Raw genomic sequence first — 16,953 nt, 5'->3', positions numbered from 1 at the left:
CAGCCAGGGCCACAAGATAAAAACACAAAGGCATTGGGTGTTGCAACCTCCCCCATGCCCCTGAATCTGCATGGAAGGGGACTGGGAAGACAAATGAAACTAACCTTCCTGTCTGTGGAAGCAGAGGGGCAGCAGCCCAAGTCTGAGGCCACATGCATGATAGGGACCCAAACCAAGCAAAGCCTATGTAGTGTACTGGGAGCTTCAAATGATGGCCCTTTGTTGGAGAGGCTCCTTGCAGCTGCACTCAGATTGGCCACCCTTGCTGAGCCTGCCAGTCAGGTAATATCCATTTGAATGAAGCCCATTGCTTGAGAGGCTTCTTGCAGCTACACTCAGAGCGGCCACCCTTGCTGAGCCAGTCAATTAGGTAATATCCATTTGAATGAAGCCCATGCAAATGAGGGTTCTGAGGGGCTGTTTTTCTATTGGGTTGTTTATTGCTTAAGGTCTGTTTGGGGTCTGTGTATATAGTTGTGGCTAGCATTGTGTGTTTGCAGTTGGGTTTTTGCTAATAAAAGAGCTATGCTGGAATCACTATAGCATCTGACCCACTACATTTTAGCCCAATAAGCTGGAGATGCCCATGCAGCAGCAGCCACCTCCAACCAAGGCCATGGTGATCCATGGTGGGGCAATGCTGGGAGTTCAAGCCAGAGATCATTGTCAAGCTGCACCCACCCCAAGCCAAAGGCCACCAGGTAATTTGATGGGGGACTGGGCACCACATGCACAAGACTGTATGTGTGGCAGGCCCCAGGACATCCAGCAACCAGTATAACCACAGATCGCTGGCACCACCCCACCATGAGGCAGCAGCCACTTATGTCTGAAGGCTACCAGGTCATCTATGGAAGGCCCAGCCACTGAGTTGTGTGCTCTGTGGCAGAACTAGGTCCTTAGTGTGTGGAAGAAGCTGCCAGAGAACACCCCACCCCTGGGCCAAAGCACAGCTGTCACATGAAGGGATGTGAATCTAGCAGTGCCACGGGCCACCAGCATGTCTCAGTGCAGTAGAGGATCATCTGTACCCCCTCAAGTGCAAACACTGATTCCTGCAGGCATCCAAGACAGCATCTCCAGCTGCAGGCCGAGCTGAAAGGTGTGTGACCTCACCTTGGAATGCCAAGCCAGCATGGATGCAGCTGCAGTGGCTCCCAACTTACCAGTGAGGCTGCCACTGAAACAAAGGGGTTCTGCTTGACTGCTGCAGACAAGGTTGTTCTGCCAGACTGAAGCAACAATCAGAGTGGCTCTGCCCTGTCACTCCCCCAGCAGCCTCCTGCTTTCTCCCTCGCACCAGTTGCTCATGGACTAGATAAAAGCCCTGGACAGGCTTGTTCTGGCCCCCAGGCCTTATGTTTGATACCCCTCATATAGCAGATTAGAAATAGGGTGTTTCTATATCTGAATCAGACCTGACCATAGTTACCTGGAACACCATGCATGTTCCATAATCCCCAACCTAGCCTTTTGGGTGGTCAAAAGGAATCCTTCCTCCCTTTTGTCCCAGGGGGAACCGTGGCTGAATTGCACTCATGAGCCTTACCAAGCAGACAATACCTGTGGCTGAGAGATGACAGACTTTGTTCCATGTCACAACTGACCAGCCTTCACACCGGGTCCATTTCCAGGTCAGTTATAGTTTCTTCTAGCATCACTACCAAAGTGGTTTAATACTTGTGGCTTATGCCTACACTATTGATCTCTGGAGGTTATTATATCTTTTTAGTTAATATTCTTTCTCTCTAAGCTGTCATTTTGAATAATATGGGGTGGGTGGGTAGAAACTGTTGTCCAGGCTTGTATAGTTAACCCTTTAGTGGAATTGGATGGTTAAAGATTAGAAGCTTTTACAATAGCTACTTCGCACCTTGTTAGACCACTGCCACTTATACTTACAACAACAACAACAACAAAATTTTATTTGTATCCCGCCCTCCCCGCCGAAGCAGGCTCAGGGCGGCTAACAGCATAATTCAGGTTCAATTATACAGATAGATAAAATTACGTTTAAACATTATGAACATTTTAATTTAAAAAATCTGCTTAAATTTTAAAATTAAATTAAATTAAATTAGTAAAAGTGCTAATGCTATGTTTAAGGATCATGAAGATTTTTTTTAAATTCAGGAAGTGGCAGAACCTACATTTTCTGAATATTTTAGGGTGGATTTAGTAAGTATTAGGACACCCACCCAACATTGTCTTCTGAGGGACTATTGCCACCCCCAGAGTAGACAAAAAGTGACAGGATTCTGAAAAGAACCTAAGGAATGTTAGTTCATAGAAATTCTTAGAAATCATTTCATAGACATATTTTATTTTTTTACAAATAATAAAATATATTCATTGCACAAATACCTGTTAGATAGAACATATTAGTGAATGCAACAAGTCTTTATTTCTGTTATGTTCTGGAAAGAAATGAAATTAGCAGGGCTTTCTTTGTAGAAAAAGCCCAGCAGGGACTCATTTGCATATTAGGCCAAGGCAGCTGGAACTGCATTCCTGTGCGTTCCTGCTCAAAAAAAGCTCTGGAGATTAGTATTCTATGAAAGCTCTCTCCATTCCAAATAAATTTACATTTACATTTTTAATGAAAAAGTTTAACCACATTTCCATTTTAAAACTAACAGCAGAAAAATCAACAACAAAATTGAGTTCTCAATCCAATATTAATTCATTTATTTTTCCATCAAACCCGGGATTTCCATGTACAGTCTCTGTGGAGCATCAAGGCCCCAAATGAAATCCCAGTGGGTCAATCAGGTAAATTATTGTAGTGAATGATACTTTTCAGCCAAGACTTCAACTCTGCCATTTCTGATGGCTGGCAAACCCAGTCTTGTGCTCCACTCCACATTGCTATTGGCACAGTGATCTCTTCTAAATTGTATAAGGGAGGCGTGGTCTGGGGAAAGGTAAATAGTATTTTATCTGAGCTTCTAGGATTGTAGTTTTAAATAGCCTCCAAGCTTCCCCAAGGGTTTTGACTGTATTTACCTTTCCTTTCAGTTTCCTCTTCACATGCTTCCTCATCTCAGAGAATTTACCCCTTTTAAAGTTAAACGTGGTTGTGCTGGTCTTTCGGAGCAACTCTATATTTATACAAATGGTGAAATCAATAACGTCATGGTCACTGCTCCCAAGCGGTGCGATCACTTTTACATCTCTCACCAAGTCTTGGGCATTACTTAGGACCAAATCCAGGATCGCCCCACCCCTGGTAGGTTCAGAGACCATCTGCTCCATAAACCAGTCACTGAGAGCATCTAGAAACTCAGTCTCTTTCTCTCGACCAGAACACAAATTGACCCAATCTGCCCCAGGGCTGCAAGTAACGGCGGCATTTTCATGCAGCAAACAGAAACCTCTGAAAACCAGTTTCTGTTTGCCATGCAAAATCCCTGACGTTACTTGCAGCCCCGGGGCAGATAGTGTGAAATCGGAAGGAAGCCCTGCTGAGAAGAGGAACGTGAGAGCAGGGTAAGGTGAGTGGGAAATCGGTCACACAGAGAGAGACAGAGTCTTTCTGACTGCCTTTCTGTACAATCAACCAAGAATATAGCCACTAGATCATAGACCCAATAAATCACTTCCAATACAACTTATTTTCTAATAAACTATAATAACAACTCAATGGGCGTTTTCGCACTCACCTTCAAGTGGTGCGACCACCCTCCTCACGCCGGCGGATCTGCAGGGATTTCGCACCAGAAGCGCCGGCGCACCCAAAAGAGCCAGCGACTTCCGTCGCGAAACCAGCTCAAACGTTTTCCTGCTTCTTGGCGGTTTCCGTTTGAGCTGGTTTCGCGACGGAAGTCGCCGGCTCTTTTGGGTGCGCCGGCGCTTCTGGTGCGAAATCCCTGCAGATCCGCCGGCGTGAGGAGGGTGGTCGCACCACTTGAAGGTCAGTGCGAAAACGCCCAATAATCATATACATGAGCAATTTTCACGCATCAGCCCAAATAAAACAATATAGACTGTAGAACAATACAAAAGACAAAGATCCAGTTCACTAAAAAGAACAGTATTTCTACAACACTCCTGAGTCAACAAACTGACTCCTGTAAGGAAGTGGTGAATTTCACAGTCAATAATCCAAAGAGTTTTGTGGAAAAGAAGACATGGCTCCTAGGTTGATGCCAGCATTTCGGTAATCTTCATCAGATGGATTCAATACGTTAACATCAAAGTATATTCCTATGAATTCACTCTAAATATGCTCATTGAGGTACCAATCAATAGGCTCCATATGACAACTGTTCCGCAGTGTTCTCCTGTTGGTATAATCCTCCCTCAGTGGGGATAATATCCCCAAAAAATTCCTGGCTACAGAGCAGCCTGAAAACATGATGAGACCTTCATGACAGACGCCCCCCAATATATGAGGCAGAGGAGCATTAATGCATCTCAGTTTCCACCAACTGTAACACCTGATGTGCAACAAGGCTGTTTGGGTGTGTATCTGTTCAAATTCCCCCTTAGCAGAGAAGAGAGGACTCTAAAAATCATGCAACCCAAAAGTAGTTTGTGATTGTATAATGGTTCTTTCTTCTCTATCATGGCCACCAAGGGCCTAATTAAGTAAATGTGAAAACAAGGTGACAGACTGTTTAAATACCAATGTGTACAAGAGAATATAATAATAATAATGATAAAATTTTATTTATATCCCGCCCTCCCCGCCTAGGCAGGCTCAGGGCGGCTAACAACATTTATAAACATACAGAACAATAAATATAGGGCTTAAAATTTAACATTATTAAAAACCAGTCAATATACAATTAAAATTTAACTTAATCTGGCAGTGATGATGGTATTTCCGGCGCTAATTTCTGTCAGTTTACATAGTGTACATAATAACATAGGTCCTTAAACAGAACCATATTGGCGGCTCCCTTTATAAACAACCATAATTCAGCAGTCCGTGTACGCTAACTTGAAGAGGATGGTCTTGCAGGCCCTGCGGAACTGATCGAGGCTCCGCAGGGCCCGCACCTCCTCTGGGAGCTGATTCCATAGGGAAGGGGCCGTGATTGAAAAGGCCCGTGCACGGATGTTCTGAAGTTTAACTTCTTTTGGCCCAGGGGTAGTCAGTTTATTTTTCCCGGCTGACCTCAGTGCTCTCTGGGGCTCATATGGGGAAAGACGGTCCCTCAAGTAGGCCGGTCCTCGGCCATATAGGGCTTTAAAGGTAATGACCAGCACTTTGTACTGGACCCGGTATGTAATCAGCAGCCAGTGCAGTTTGCGCAGCCCCGGCTGTATATGCTCCCACCTCGGGAGTCCTAGCAACAGCCAGGCCGCCGCGTTCTACACTAGCTGCAGCCTCCGGGTCCGGCACAAAGGCAGCCACAAGTAGAGGGCATTACAGTAGTCCAATATTGAGGTGACCTTCGCATGGATCACTGTTGCAAGGTCTCGGCGCTCTAGGAAAGGGGCCAACTGCCTCGCCCGCCTCAGATGGAAGAATGCTGACTTGGCAGTGGCTGCTATCTGGGCCTCCATTGATAATGAAGTCTCCAGTAAAACACCCAAGCTCTTTACCTGACTTCCGTCTAGCTTCCTTCCTAGAAGGACTCCGTCTAGCTTCCTTCCTTCATTGTTATATACAGCAGATTCCTTCTGCATCCTTCCTTCATTGTTATGTACAGGACATTCCTTTCTTTCTTTTTTCTCTAAGTATATTCAAGCATACAGCCCCACCTCCAGTTCACACATTTCTATCTTACCTCAGGAAGGATGGCCAGGCCCCAGAGCAAATTAATTTATGCAGTAGCTCAGAACTTTAGTGCCAGTAGCTCACAAAGTAGAATATTTGCTCATAAGACTTAGAGGGAGCATTGCTTAGAGGGAGCACTGCCGACCAGGTGGCAGGAAGATGCAGCACCAAACTGTGACCGCTAGGAGCCTCTGGCTCCCCACACGCACAGCAAGACCATCTGCGCTGCCTTCTCATGCTGCCCTGTTCAAACCAAGTGGCATCAGAAGGTAGCTCAGAGCCCTGTGTATTTATTCTGGGCTGCAGAATAAATACACTGGAGTAAAAGAATGGTGCACACTGCAGACACAGAATCCAAAGTCAAGTTTAAAGTATTGACTGCTTGACTTCTCTGCAGTAAGCTCCGCATGCATAAAGGGCCTATCTGTCCTATAATAGTTTACAGTTTAAATGCAGTGATTAACTGTTGCAGGTGAGTACAAGATTTATGTATGCTTCTCTGGGACTGCATCAAGTATGCACATTCAGAACTTCACAACTCAATGTGTGCTAGGGTTCCCAATCCCCCCGCTTTAGCGGGAGACTTCTGGGTTCCCAGCTTAATCTCCCGGTCTTCAAAAATTGAGAAGCGGGGGGGGGGAGGGGGGGAGAACATACCTATAGAGCTCCTGTTGTAGAGCTCCTGAGCAGTTTGTAAAATCCCTGTCCCTTTAAGGCTGGGCAGGAAGGAGGAAACAGGAAGGGCTTCGGAGAACGGCCCCTCCCTTCTTTGCTTTCATTTTCTCAGCAGGCACAGTTCTCCGGAAGAAGACCAAGTAAGTATTTGTGTGTGTGAGAGAGAGGGAGGGGGATTCCCTGGTATGGAGGCCCTCCCTCCCTTTAGAAAGTGTGGGGGGGGGAGGGAAATGTCTACTGGGCACTCTATTATTCCCTATGGAGAATGATTCCCATAGGGAATAATAGGGAATTGATCCGTGGGTATTGGGGGCCCTGGGGGGGGCTATTTTTTGAGGTAGAGGCACCAGATTTTTAGTATAGCATCTAGTGCCTCTCCCCAAAATACCCCCCAAGTTTCAAAACGATTGGACCAGAGGGTCCAATTCTATGAGCCCCAAAAGATGGTGCCCCTATCCTTAATTATTTCCTATGGAAGAAAGGCATTTGAAAAGGTGTGCTGCCCCTTTAAATGTGATGGCCAGAAATCCCTTGGAGTTCAATTATGCTTGTCACACCCTTGTTCCTGGCTCCACCCCCAGTGTCTCCTGGCTCCACCCCCAAAGTCTCCTGGCTCCGCCCCCAAAGTCCCCAGATTTTTCTTTAATTGGACTTGGCAACCCTAATGTGTGCTGATACAGGTGTCCTCAGGTTCAATCATGCCATGTTTTATTCCCTTTTAATTTTAGCCCCCTGTCTTCCTTATTGAGCTCAAGGTGGTTTACAATGTAGATAAAATGCATAAATTAAAATACATAAAACTTTTAAAAATCACAGTTTTGGATTGCTGGCAATTTAATCAGTTAAACCATCTTCAACAATCCCCTAAAGATTGCAAGTGAGGAGGCCAAGCACAGTATTCTGGGGAGGTAGATCCATAATCATGAAGCAGCCACTAAAATGCTCCTCTATGTATTCACCAAACAAGTTTCTTTGATTGATAGGACAGTCAGGATGACCACTTCCTGTGAGCTTAGTTTTGGGGTAAGGATATACAATATGTTATATCAGCTACTATAACCACAGTAGCAAGGGACAAACCAGACAAAATGGTAGGAGGGTTTGTTTAAAAGTTACAATTTCCCCTCAGGCCTTTCACCTGTCAACACCACAACCAAATTTGTACATCGCACTGCTTCATCCCTATTTCAAAGATTGCGGGAAAGAATGCAGAGTTCCTGCCATGGCATCAGAGTGCTGCCTAATGGCTGTGATTCAAATTCAGTGGATATAAAAAGCCCATGGCATTGTTAGCATTTCTCCCCTTGGTGATGTCACAATCTACTTCAGAAGCTCACCTCAGCTGCAGAAATAGCACAGGATGCAGCATGACAGACTACAGTCTGAAAACCCCCAACATATTTTTGGGAACTAGTTGCACCATTCTTTGAAGCTTATTCATAACAAAGTTTCATAGTCGCTACCACTTATTTATTAATTTTTAATACCACCTGTTCCCTGTAAACAGGTGTGCAATGATAGATAAAACCAACATATATAAAATAAAACATTAAAATTACAATAAGAATTCGATATCAAATTAAATCAGAAGGTGATCTAAACTTCCAATTATGCTACTGCCTCAGTGTTTTTTTTTTTAAATACATGGTCAGAAAGACTAGACTTTGCAGTACCAGTATCAGAGTGAAATTCTAAAATTTTGCAGACCAATTAACAATACAATAACACAATGATCTTGGATGGAACTGATCTTACAAATACTATACTCTGCTTCCATCCTTGCATAGAAGCCACTGCAGTCAGAAGTCTAGCCTCAGCCAAAACAATACAGGAGTGGTACAGGTGTCATTCTGTGCAGGGCTTTTTTTGAGCGAGAACACACAAAAACGAAGATCCAGCTGGCTTGGAATCAGGGGGTGTGGCCTAATATGGAAATGAATTCCTGCTGGGATTTTTCTACAAAAAGCCCTGTGTGAAGCAATGGTGACATCAGAAAGTATAGCCTAATATGCAAATGAGTTCCTGCTGGGCTTTCTCTACGGAAAAAGCCCTGATTCTGAATACCAGTTATGTTCTAAGCAGAGTTACACTCAAGTCAATGGGCTTAGAAGGATGCAACTCTGGTTAGGATGGCACTGCCAGTCTCTGAAGTCCCCACCTCATGATCAAAGCACCCCACTCTATGTAAAAATGTGAATTGTCTGGATCCAACTTGTATAGTTATAAAGGAAAACTAGTTAGTTGGAGGCAACCAAGAAGGAGGGAAACCCCACTGGTAAAGGCCATTGGAGGGGGACAGTTAAAAGGGCTACAGAATCCATTTTGGATTATCTTCCCTTCCTGTCACAGGAATGTGACAAGGCCCCATGGCAAAATACAGCCTTAACTTTTGTTTCTGGTTGAGGCATTGTTAAAACAGAATGGAGTATTTTCAGACAAGCACTTATTTAAAAATTCAAATCTCAAACCCTTTTTCTTTGTTTATTTTTAAAAATGTATGTCATTTATAATCCATATATATAGGTAGATTACGCACAGTGAGTCAATACAAACAACAAAATGGTATATTTAGTAACTAATTAGAATATTAGAGAACTGGAACCACTAAAAAGAACAAAATCATAGCACAGGTAATAACATGACACATTAAGAGGTACATAAATTACATAATAGGATCTTATATACAGCAGTAAAGTCCCCAAGTCCCAAACATTTATCGAAGTAAGTTTATGAAACTGTTTTGTACGTATTACCTGCACAGAAAAGCCCTCTTGAATAGTTCAGTTTTGCATAGTTTGCAGAAGGCCAGGAGAGTGGGAGCTTTCCTAACCTCTTTGGGCAGTTTATTCCACAAGATGGGAGCCACAACAGAGAAAGCACTTTTACAGACAGCTGTTGGTTTTGCCCTTTGCATGGTGGCACCTGCAGAAACCCCTGCTGATATGAGTTGTCATGATGGAATGTGATAGACTATCAAGGGTTAATGCATATTCTAAAAACCTTTGAGTGACGGTCCATCTAAACAGAATTCTGTGGAAAGGGTAATTTAAGAAATAACAGTTGGGAAATGATCGTTGAAGAAGAGGCAGTTTAGCACTAAGGACTGAGAAGAAGGCAAAAGAGGAGTGGGAGGATCATGGAAGCCATTCAAGCCATAAAGAGACAGACCTTCTAGTCAAGAGAAGTAATCCCTGCCCAGTAAAAAAGGGAGATAACTTTTAAAAGAGGAGAGATCTTTGGTCTGTACATGTAGAAGAATTTGCGGGACTTGATTATATGTTCCTGCCTTCTAAACTGAAATTGTCAGTGACCCTATATTTGTGAGTTAAAGCAGAAACTGAAAAGAAAGCCTCTCTCCTCAACGTTTCAAAGTCTTTGTTGAAAAATAGAAACAATTACTCGTTGGCAACATAGCTGGATTTAGTGCGATTACAAAGTTACCTCAGTTTTCATTATTGATTCACCTCATACATCCTACTCCTGATTCCACCTGACCTTTCCCCCTCCAAGTTTAATACAATATTTTATTTTTCAACTTTCTAAAGCCTCTTGTGTGCCATTACAGAAGTAAAATATAAGTAAGTGATTTTGTCTCTTCGCTCAAATCCCTGCACTGGGCCAGCATCGAAATATATAATAATGTAACAGTCAGCCATAGACCAACTAATAAGAAAATAGATATAGGAGCCATCCAGCAAGAAAGAAATAATAAGGAAAAAGGGAACATTCTTTGAAGGAGGGAGGGGGGTGAGATCACCATATGGAGCATAGAGATAGGTGGCCCTGTAAATAAGAGGGACCAACACCATAAAGGGCTTTGTATGTGATAGCCAATACCTTAAACTCTTTAACAAATGGGTGAGAAATGAAGGGTTTGCAGAATGGAAGTAATATGCATGCTCTATCTAGTTATCGCTAATAGTAAAGCTGCAGCATTCTGGACTAGTTGGAGTTTTGAAATTGATTTTGAGGGGTGACCAACATTTGGCATTTAAGAGAAAAGCACTTAGTGTTTCTAGACATCTGCTGCCACCTATAGGTTGAAACTACTACCTATTTAGAATAAACAATGAAAAGAATAAAATCTTTAAGATGTCCTTCAAACCAACCAGATTTATGGTTAAAATTTTTCAAAGCAAAGCATCTTTAATCATGAAATGTATGTAGCTGAGTGGAAGTGAATCAACACATAAGCTGGGTGTTGTACAACAAATGCAGCAACTGCTCTGTTGGTACTTGCACATTCTTCCAAGGTGCCAAGAGTTGTTCAAAGCACTTAACAGCCCTTCAAACCCCCTATTTGCAGGCTAGCCAGCAGGAGCCATTGAGACCACTATGTTCCATGCAGCAGAAGTTTCTGCCCCTGACACAGCCCTAGTCCTTCACAATGCGCTACCTAAAGAAATGTGGACAGAGCCGTTTTTGTCCTTGTGTAGAAAACATTACAAGGCTAAACTGTTTAGTAGTTCACTGTTGTTTATTGTTACTGTTGTATGCAGGCCCTGAAAAGAATGGCAAATGTTATTTGTAGATTTTGTTAATATGATGTTGTAATGTACTCAGTGACAAGACGTGTTGAAGGCAACATACTTTATTAGCTGGTACATCACAAGAGAGGGAAACGCGGGCCGGGTCCTGCTTTATATACAATACCCGGAACAGCCTTCCAACTGGCCCCAGTCCAATCCTGGCCAGTCAAACTTCCCGCCACAGATCTTAATTGGCAGAGTACTTTCGCGCGCTACACCCAGTGACCAGGGGACTTCCTCTGGTCACCTCTGTCGCGTCGCTGTGCAATACTTCCGGATTTCATTGCAAGACACAACACTCCTCCCCCCCTAGTTCAAGATACATAGTCCTTCAAGTAGGCCGGTGCCCTGCGTTCCCGGGTTGACCACCTCGGGGTTATTTGGGGCGTTGGAGCTGCCGCCATGGAGGGGGTCACTTCTTGGGAACTCGCCACTGGCGGAAGGCAGCCCAGCTCTGGTTGCGGTTCTGGAACCACCAGTCTGGGTGGGTCGTGCTCCCCGCTGGTTGGCCCTTCCGCTTGCATCGTCGGTAGGGTCGGCACCTGCGGGGCCGCTTTTGGGGGTTGCATTGCTAGCTCTACCCCGCTCACCGCTTCCCCAACCCCAGTTGATTCTTCCGGCAAGGTGCGGTGGCACAGCTGGTCTATGTGCCTCCTTAGGATCTGACCCCCCTCGGACGAGACCTCATACGAGCGGGACCCCATCACCCAAAGCACCCAGCCAGCAACCCACTCTGGGCCGCTTGCGAAGTTCTTTGCATAGACCGGGTCCCCCGGAAAGAATCCCTGCGCCGCTTCCCTGACTTCGGGGGAACTGCGGACGTCTGTGGCCCTGTCTGGGTGTAGCCTGTCCAGCCTCGTAATCAATTTCCTCCCCATTAGTAGTTCGGTGGGGCTTGACCCGGTGACGGGGTTGGGGGTAATTCTGTTGTGAAATAAGAAGGCTGCCAGGCGGTGGTCCCAGTCCCCCTGTATGACCCAGGGCCTCTTTGGTGGTGCACACCATACGCTCTGCCTGGCCGTTGGTGGCCAGATGGAAGGTGGCAGACCGAATGTGCTGTATGAGGTACCTATTAACAAACTCCCGGAATTCCTGGAAGGTGAAAGTGGTCCCATTGTCTGTGACCAGGGTATTGGGGATCCCGTGTGTGCAAAAGGCCCTTTGCAAGGCTCTGACCGCTGCTGCTGTGAAGGTGGAAGCTATGGGGATCACCTCTAACCACTTGGTATATGCATCTACCAGGATGAAGAATATTTGGCCCTGGTATGGCCCTGCAAAATCCCACCCTTCCCACCCAGTCTAAAACCCGTGCGAGTATGTGGTCCTTGCCTGTGGCCTGAGCCACCTCAGTGGCGTGGAGGGGCCGCTCGGGCAAAGACTCCAGAAGCATCACATGGTGGGCAGGGGCAGGAACTGGGTCCGTTGAGGGTAGCGGCAGGTGGCTGAGGGCGTCAGCGTGCTCCATGGCTTTGCCCGGGCGGTGCACCAGGGTGTATGTGTATGAGTTCAGAAACTGGTTCCACCTCAGGACGCGCTGAGACGAAATTTGCGGGGTCTGGCGGTCTGGGGCAAGGAGGCCCAGGAGTGGCTTATGGTCCATGGCAATCGTGAAGCGTCTACCATACAGGTAGTCGTTGAATTTGTGCACGCTTGCCACAATTGCCAAGGCCTCCTTGTCGATCTGAGCATAGTTTCGCTCAGTGGGGGTCAGGGTTCTCAAATAGTAGGCCACAGGAACCTCCCTCCCGTCTGGGAGTTGGTGCCCCAGAACTGCGCCCACTCCTAACGGGAAAGCATCACAAGCCAAAATCAGTGGCAGGGCTTTGTCAAAATGGTGGAGCACCGCATTGGAAACAAGGAGGTCTTTGACTGCCTGAAAAGTGGCAGCCTGCTGCTTTCCCCAAACCCACGGTGCTTGTTTATCAAGCAACCTGTGGAGTGGTTCCGCGATGGCCACTTTATGGGGCAAGAACGAATGATAAAAATTTAATAACCCCAAGAAACTTTGTAGCTCCGCCTTGCATGTGGGGGGCGGGGCCTGTACTATTGCCCTGGTCTTGTCCTCTATCAGGTGGATTCCCACGGTGTCTACCACAAAGCCCAAGAACTCCACCCTCGGCACCCCTAGTGAACACTTCTCCCTTTTTACTTTTAGACCCGCCGCCTGGAAGCGGTGGAGTACCTCTCTCAGGCAGCTGCTGAACTCCTCCGCATCCGGAGCGGCGATCAGAACGTCATCAAAAAACAGTTGCACTCCAGGGATCCCTTTGAGAAGAGAGTCCATTATGCTCTGAAAGATCCCCGGAGCTACACTAACCCCAAATTGTAACCGCCACACCCTAAAAGCTCCCCTGTGGGTCACAATGGTCTGAGCTTCTGCTGTCTTGTCGTCTACCGGGAGTTGCTGGTACACTTGGGCCAGGTCCAGTTTCCCAAAAACCTTAGAGCCAGCTAAAGCCGCCAGGATGTGGCTGACCAATGGAACGGGGTAGGGATTGTCCTGGAATGCTTTATTTATAGTGCACTTGTAGTCAGCGCATATTCACACATCCCTGTTCGGCTTCACTGGCGTCACTATAGGTGTTTCCCAGGCCGCATAGGATACTGGTTCTAGTTCTCCCTGGGCTGTGAGTCAGTCCAGCTCCGCTTCTATTTTTGGATTTAGGGCAAACGAAACTCGCCTGGCCTTCAGTCTGATTGGTCTAACGAGGGGATCGAGAGGTAAGGTGATGGGCGGTCCCTTGTAACTCCCCAGGGACCCATCAAAAACTTCGGGGAATTCCCAGCACACGTTCTCGAAGTTGGTGGTATGCATCTGCTCCACCCCCACTAACTGAATCCCTAACGTTCGAAACCAGGCCAGTCCCAGTAATGTGGTGAGCTGGCGCTTTATCACTAGAATGTCCAGTGGCCCCCTGAAGTTCATTCTCTGTACCCATACCGTGGCCCAGCCCAAGATGTGTACGGGGTTTTTCTGGAAGTCCCGCAGTATAAAATCAGCCAGTCTCAGTTGGAGCCGGCGACGGGGGCACAGTTTTCTTAGGATCTCCTCCAAAATTATGGAGATGGAGGAGCCCGAGTCCACCTCCATTAGGCATGGAGCGCCCTCAATGAGGACCAACATTTTGACCTTGTCGGGGGCGGAGAGGGGCAAGTTCATTACCTGCAGGCTGGTCGATGATGTCGTGTGAGCATCAGTCGAGTCATGGTGAGCGGTCGGGCATCTGCGATTGGCCTTGGCCCGGCAAGCTCGCGCTATGTGGCCCACCTTCCCGCAGTTCCTGCAGTCCATGTTGCGGTAGTGGCAGTCTCGTCTCTCGTGGGGGTCGCTGCAGCTGGCGCACTTGCCGTTGGCCGGTCTCTCTGTTGCTCGTTGCCGCGTGGGGGCTCTTGGGCCTGTTCCTTGTTGGCAGCGGAGCTGGAAGGCCTCTTCGTCCTCTGGGTCGCCCGGCACCATCTCTTCCTGGTGGACTGCTTCTCCTCGCGGGTTGTTGTATGCTTTGGTGGTTCTCTTGAATGCGGTTGCTTCGTCAAAGGCTTGTTGAAGGGTGAGCTCCTCCTTTGCAAAGAGCTTTTGCTGCAGCCTTTCGTCTCAGAGGCCCCAGACGAATCGATCTCTCAGGGCTTCCTCGCGCTTGTCAAAACCGCAGTTCCCTACAATCTGGCGGAGAGCGGCCAGGTAGACAGCAGCCATTTCTCCTGGCCCCTGATCTCTCTTGTGGAAGAGGAATCGGGTGATGAGGGAAGGCTGGGGCAAGAAATGCCCAGTGAGGATTCTGATGATTTCCCCATATGTTCTCTTGATGAACTTCGTGGGGGCCGAGAGACGTTTGGCGATCACGAAGGTGGCCTCCCCACAGATGCTCAGGAGTACATCCCTCATGCGGCTGTTGTCGGTAATCATGTTTGCACGTAGGTAGAATTCAACCCGCTCCGTTTAGGTCTCCCACCTCTCGGGGTTGGCGGGGTCAAACTCAGCAAGGCGGCCCATTGTTACACTTGAGTTCGCCATGGCGGTGGCGGGCGCTTCTATCTCCTGCAGCTCCGTGCCTTCCTCGTCTCCAGCCAGGTCTGCGACTTCCCGCTTGGGGAGTCACCTAGCTAGAGCCCACCTTCATCGCCAGTGTAATGTACTCAATGACGAGACGTGTTGAAGGCAACATACTTTATTAGCTGGTACATCACAAGAGAGGGAAATGCGGGCCGGGTCCCGCTTTATATACAATATCCGGAACAGCCCTCAAACTGGCCCCAGTCCAATCCTGGCCAGTTAAACTTCCCGCCACAGATCTTAATTAGTGGAGTACTTTCGCGCGCTACACCCAGTGACCAAGGGACTTCCTCTGGTCACCTCTGTCACGTCGCAGTGCAGTACTTCTGGATTTCATTGCAAGACAGATGTGGTAGTTCCTGCTAACTCCACAGACAGCTCCCCGGCCTTGTCCTTTAACCCCATGCCTTCCCTGCCTGCAGCCAGCCTCACAGAGAGTACTACGCTCGGGTTCACAAAACCTGTTGGTAGTCCCCGGGCCAAAGGAGGCCCGTCTAAAATCCACCAGGGATCGGGCCTTCTCAATAACGGCACCTTATTGGTGGAACCAGCTGCCGGAGGAGGTGCGGGCCCTGCGGGACCTAGGGCAGTTCCGCAGGGCCTGTAAGACAGCCCTCTTCCGGCAGGCCTATAATACTGACTGACAAGGAAATCTTTTGGATGGAACGAAATGCATCTGTAGACCGCCGGTTTTATCTATCTTGTTTTTATTAATTTATGGTTTTAATTCTACTTGTAAGTGTTTTAAATTGTAGTATTAAATTATTATGTTGTAAGCCGCCCTGAGACACTTCGGTGTGAAGGGCGGGGTATAAATTCCAATATAAATAAATAAATAAATAAATAAACAGAGGTGGGTGGAGGGGTTTGCCCCATTGAATCCCTTGGTCCCTATGGTTCTGTAGCATGAAGTCAGCAGATGTCGCACATGCTCTCCTACTCAGCTGGTGTTGAAGGTTTTCCTTTTGCCTCTCTCTTCCTCCCATTGTGCCATTCTTTGCTTTCTGTCTTTTCCCCCCTTAGGTGGTATACCTCCCATAATGCATTCCCCCACCCCCTTCTTCCGTGCTTCTCTGAGGTCTACGGCCTTTGGCCCTGCCACCCTGTCCAGACCCCACAGGACTTCCCTCCAGTCCCATCCCCAGGAGCATTTGCGGTGACAAGCCCTGAACCACCATTTGTCTTCTTAATGGACAGCAGTGCCAGGACTAGGGGTTCTCTTGGAGATTATTAGGGGGGGTGCAGGGCTGGCTCTAGACTGTCCGGCACTCTAGGCAAGGCTAACTTTTGGTGCCCCCCACTGCACTGAGAATGTCCCCGAGTCACATGGGGGGCACTTGATTTGGCAATCCCAGAAGGCCAGCGCCCTAGACAATCACCTAGTTTGCCTAGTGGCAGGGCCAGCCCTGGGGTGGGGGGAGTGGGACAGCAAACTGGTCTTGAGTTGCAGCAGCAATGCTGGGGCCTGCAGCATTTCAGCTGTTCCTTGCATCTCAGCTAATGCCAGAGTTGGCAGTTGGTACCTCACCTCCTCAGCAAAGCCAAGAGCAGGTTTATCTCTTGTTTACATCTGCTTATTACTTGGTTATATTCAATGCTATTTACTGCACGGCAATGTTACTTGCATTGTCGTTCATTTGCATTCCTATTTCTTTTTCTATTGGAAAACTTCAATAAAGAGTTAATTAGCAAAGTCAGGAGCGAAGTCATTCGAATCCTCTATCACCACCCAGGTTGCTTGCTGCCTAGAATCCCCATCCCCTTGAAGCCAGACAAATTCACCTGGGCAAGGCTGGGAGGTGTAAGAGTGTGCAGGTGGCACAGTTGCTGTGGCAAGGCTGCAGAGGGTGGTGGAGTCTGTGAGTGATCCTGGACATGTTTGGATAAATATATGGAGCAGAGGTCCATCAGTGGCTGTTAGCCACAGCGTATTGTTGGAACTCTCTGTCTGGGGCAGTGATGCTCTGTAT

The sequence above is a fragment of the Heteronotia binoei genome, chromosome 6 (assembly GCF_032191835.1).
Source record: "Heteronotia binoei isolate CCM8104 ecotype False Entrance Well chromosome 6, APGP_CSIRO_Hbin_v1, whole genome shotgun sequence".
NCBI lineage: Eukaryota > Metazoa > Chordata > Lepidosauria > Squamata > Gekkonidae > Heteronotia > Heteronotia binoei.
The sequence above is the reverse complement of the archived record's forward strand: the minus strand, read 5'-3'. Positions refer to the sequence as shown.